Genomic DNA, 4,883 nt, shown 5'->3' with positions numbered 1-4,883 from the left:
AAAAAAAAGAAAAAGAAACCACTGCCTGTAAACTCGAATCTATGATTTAGCCCTCAGCGTGCTAACTGACTCAGTGTCTTGCTCTAGTTTACAGAATGTTCAACTTTATAATTCTTAGAATGATACTGTGCTGTGAAGTACAAAGTATCACACAGGGAGTCAGGAACCACAAAACAGAAATAATCACACAAGTGTGATTGTGACTGAACCCTGCCTTTCCTACCTTGCCTCTCTTCTTGCCTGTTCTGTCTGTCTGTCTGCCTCTCTCATGTTTCCACTCCGAGGAAAGTGTGGCTTATGCCCTTGTCAGTCTTCTTGGTTATTCTTCATCACAGGCCCAGCCTACTATCACCATCGTTGTCACTATCACTGAGATAGGATCTCTCTTGGCCACCTTAGCTGGCCTAGAACTTGAAGCACTCCGGCTTGTACCTCCCAAGTACTGGGATTACAGCTATGCATTGCAACTCCTGAATAAACCTAGCTCATACATTCTGAAATCCTTCCTGCTTACTTGCAGGATGTTCTGGAGGTGAGTGTCCGGCTGCTATAGTAACTGTTCAGTTTTGTCTACAAGTGACATTGAGGTATAAATTTTATTATGACTGTTAAAGGCACACTAAAAAAATCTTTTAATTAATGTAATTTTTATTGACTCCTTGGGAATTTTTCATCATGCACTCCAATCCCACTCATTTTCCAGTCTGACTATATTTTGCCCTGCTATAGGCCAAAGAAGCTTCTTTATTAATCAATGATACAATGATAATAAAACTTATTCAAAGCATACATCATCTTGTCTTTTCTGTTGAAATAAAAAGAAAGGTTTTTAACTTTACCATAGTAAATTTACTTATACAAAACAGGTGTCAAGCAAGAATTACAGCTACAATATTTCTTTATGAATCTAAAGTTTCATATCTAATTTATCTTTTGTTGTAACTAAGGAAAATTGTAATTATCTCTCTCCAATTCCATCAAAGACCCCAGAAGGATATATTACCTAAGTAAACAGGAAGTGCATTGTAAGCAACTTCCCAAACTCTAGAATTGACAGAGATATTTTGCTGTCTGGAAAGTCACCCTAAGTTTCTCTGTAATGTTGGGGCATACATACAGTCGGGATATTGTATACTATTATGTTTTCTTTGAATATTTTGACTGTGAATGAACTCAGTACAGAGAGACATTTTATTGTACAGGTTGCTAAGCTAAACTAACATATATATTTTAAAGGTATCTTGGCTTCAAAATTTGGGTCTAAGGATATATTGATTTAGAAAAGAGGTTCTGCTTTTGTTTCCATAGAGGATGGAAAGCTGTGGATTTTTTTTTTTTTACCAGCTAATATGGTTTGGTCAAACAAGACCCCTTGAAGCAATGGCCCAGATGGTCCAACATCCATGAATGCTTCAGGACTGCTGGCTGAGAAGGGCCTACCACACAGGACAAACCATGAAAAACCTGATTAACAGTACTCTCAATCAGCATGAAGGCCGGGCGATGGTGGCGCACACCTTTAATCCCAGCACTCGGGAGGCAGAGGCAGGTTGATCTCTGTGAGTTTGAGACCAGCCTGGTCTACAGAGCTAGTTCCAGGACAGGCTCCAAAGCCACAGAGAAACCCTGTCTCGAAAAACCAAAAAAAAAAAAAACCCAAAAAAAAAAAAAAAACAAATCAGCATGAAGTAGTCTAGAAAACAATGCCCAAATTTCTTGAATGATTGTTTATAATATGCTATAGAGATGAATGCTTTGCATTGATATGGATCTTGGTTTATTGATACAAATTTAAGGTCAGTTCTGTTGTATGTATATTTCTGCTCTTGATTAAGGTAGTTTTTGTGCAGTTCATTTAAAAATGTAATGTATAATTAAGAAATACAGTCATCTATAATAGTCAAGCTTGTAGTCATGTTAGTTAGGTTTTCTAGATGTACAGGTGTCTGAAAGATTAGAAGAATACCTATCTAACTAAAATATATTTCTATATATCTAGAAAACCTAACTAACATGACTACAAGTTTGTCTATTATAGATGATTATCTATTAACCTGAATTTCTAAATTTTTAAATTATACATTATATTTTTAAATGAGCTACACAAACACAATAACTTAAACAAGAACAGAAATATATTATACTATACTATACTATTCTCTCTCTCTTTCTCTCTCTCCATATATATATATATATATATTTGGGAATTTGGGTGTAGTTCTATCCAAACTAGTTCCTGTTGTTTATTGGGTGATGTATTTTGAAGGTCATTCATGGTGACCTTTTTTTGGGGGGGTGTTTTGGTCCATCAAATCACATTAGTTTGGAATGATTCCACAGGTTCTCATCCTCTGTGGAAACAAAAGAAGAACCTCTATTCCAAAGCAACATATCCTTAGACCCAAATTTTGAAGACAAAATATCTTTATGTTGGTTTAACTTAGCAGTCCACGCAATGAAATATCTCTCTGTGCTTAGCTCCTTCACAGTCAAAAATTCAAATAAAACACAATAATGTAATAATTCAGACTCTCTGTGTATATGCCACCTTTATGCGTTTTATTTGTTTTTATTCTATTACTTCTTAATATTTATTTTATTACCTTTATTATTTTAATCTATGATTTTCAGTACTCCTATATATTATATTTACTGTCTCTTTATTTTTTCTCTCTCCCAAGCCTATGTACATTTTTTTTAAAACATGCTGTGTCTCATTTAGAGGTCTTTTTGTATCTGAATCTGTCCTTTTGCATATCTCTAATTCTTTTCTGTCCAAGAACGCTTCTTAAAATGCTAAGAACTTCTAAGGCTGCTTTGTCTTTTGACTTCTCCCAGTCCAACATGGCAGAGCATAGGTCTGATTATCATGAGCCAGTGAGCCATGCTCATAGCCCCATTTTCAGGTATGCAGAAGGTCTATGTTGCCATTAAGCAAGCTGTAGCACTCTGTTCACAAACCCCATTTAGATGCTTGTCCTCCTGAAAGAGCCAGTTCACGCTGGGGGCATGACCCAGAAAACCGCCATTTCAAAGCTACGCGGCTTCTTTTTCTGCTACTGTGGAATTAGGAAAACCTCTCTTAAAGGAGCTGCTGCATGCCACCAACAAGTAGTGCCCATCTGAAAAAAAAATACAGCTAAACTTTGTTTTTTAGTGTCTAGAATTTCTTTTTAAGCTTTGTCAGGTTTTACGTGGATATATTTGACCACATTACTACTCCTAAGAGAGTGTTGAGCACCAAAGACACTTCACTTTTTCTTGACACAACTGGCCTTTGTGCAAGAAACTGCCCATGCCTCAACCACTGACAGTGCATGGTCCAAACTGGACAAGCAGGATACAAGAAAAAAGACTGCCAGACCTTGCCAAGACAGGGTAATATGATTTTGAAAAAATTCCTGTCTCTGAAAATGGTCTATATGTTACTCTAGGCTTTAGCCAAAGTTGGTTGCTTTAACATTGCAAATGAGACTTTGGGTGATTGCTCAGGCAGCCAGTTGTCTCTGACATCTACGGCACATTTTGGAAGGTGCTTGATTGCAATTCCTGCCTACCCAAGTAATATTATCTCCCTTCTTAGGCCTTCAATAGGGTTGAAGATTAGTTAGTGATAGTTATCATTCTTTTATTATCTAGCCAGCCATTTCCAATACAAGACTTAGACTCTTTGAGATAGAATGTTTATTAAAACACTTAGCATACATTTCTTGCTTAATATTGTTTATGCTTGTTGTAATTCTAATCTTATACTTGATTGCTGTTCCTAGTGTACATAGCTTTGTATTAGGTTTGGAACTCTCTTATTTAAACAAAAGGGGGAGGTGCTGTGGAAGCTCCTTCTGCTTTTTTCAGCCAATAGCTTTTAAGATACTAACCCAGTTGGGTGTGGTCTCTTATATATAAAGCTTATGGCTCTTGCTTCCAGCTTTCCCTTCCTGTTGCTAGATTCTGTTCCTGTTCCCTGTTCGTGTACAGGACTGTGATCTAGGACAGTGATCTGTAAGCCTCCCCTAAATAAATGACCCTTTATTATATGTAATTCTGAACTAGTGTGGGATTATTTTGTGACTTCCAATATCATCCATTGGACAAGAATCCCTGAAGGAAGAAAGGAAGAGCCTGAGTACATAACTGCTTTGTTTTCCTGAGCACCAGTGTTTATGAAGAGTTGAAGATGTTCCACAGGAGAGGACATCAGGAGAGCTATGGAAAAGAGGGAGCCAGGGTTTGGTGGGCAAATGGTGGGAGTTAGAAGAGTTGTATTTATGACTTAATAGCTGATAGGAATCTTTGTTTCATCACCATACTTCTGCCTCCTCCATCTTCTTCCTCTTTTTCTCTTCCTTTTCCTTCTCCATCTTCTTCCCCTCTTTCTGTGGGTTTCTATTGTTGTGAAGAAACACCATGATCACAGCAACTCTTACAAAGAAAAAAACATTTATTGGGGTGGCTCATTTACAGTTCAGAGGTTTAGTCCATTATCATCATGGCAGGATCAACGCAGCATGCAGGCAAACATGGTACCAGAGAAGGAGCTGACAGTTCCTACATCTTGACCCAAAAGCAACAGAAAGTGGTCTGGAACACTGAGTGTGGATTGAGCATACATGAAACCTCAAAGCCTACCTGTACCCTGTTAAGGCTTTCTCCAGCAAGCCATACCTACTCTAACAAAGCCACACTTCCTAATAGTACCATTCCCTGTGAAGTTATGGGGTTCAATTACATTTAAGCAACCATACCCTTCTTCTTCTGTGTACAAGTATGTATGTATGTGTATATGTGTGTGGTGTAAGTTTGTGAGAAGGTACACATGTAACTGTGTGCATGCAGAGGTCAGAGACTGATGCTGAGCATCTTTCTTGATTGCATTCCACCAT

Source organism: Microtus ochrogaster, linkage group LG9 (genome assembly GCF_000317375.1).
Source record: "Microtus ochrogaster isolate Prairie Vole_2 linkage group LG9, MicOch1.0, whole genome shotgun sequence".
NCBI lineage: Eukaryota > Metazoa > Chordata > Mammalia > Rodentia > Cricetidae > Microtus > Microtus ochrogaster.
The sequence above is the reverse complement of the archived record's forward strand: the minus strand, read 5'-3'. Positions refer to the sequence as shown.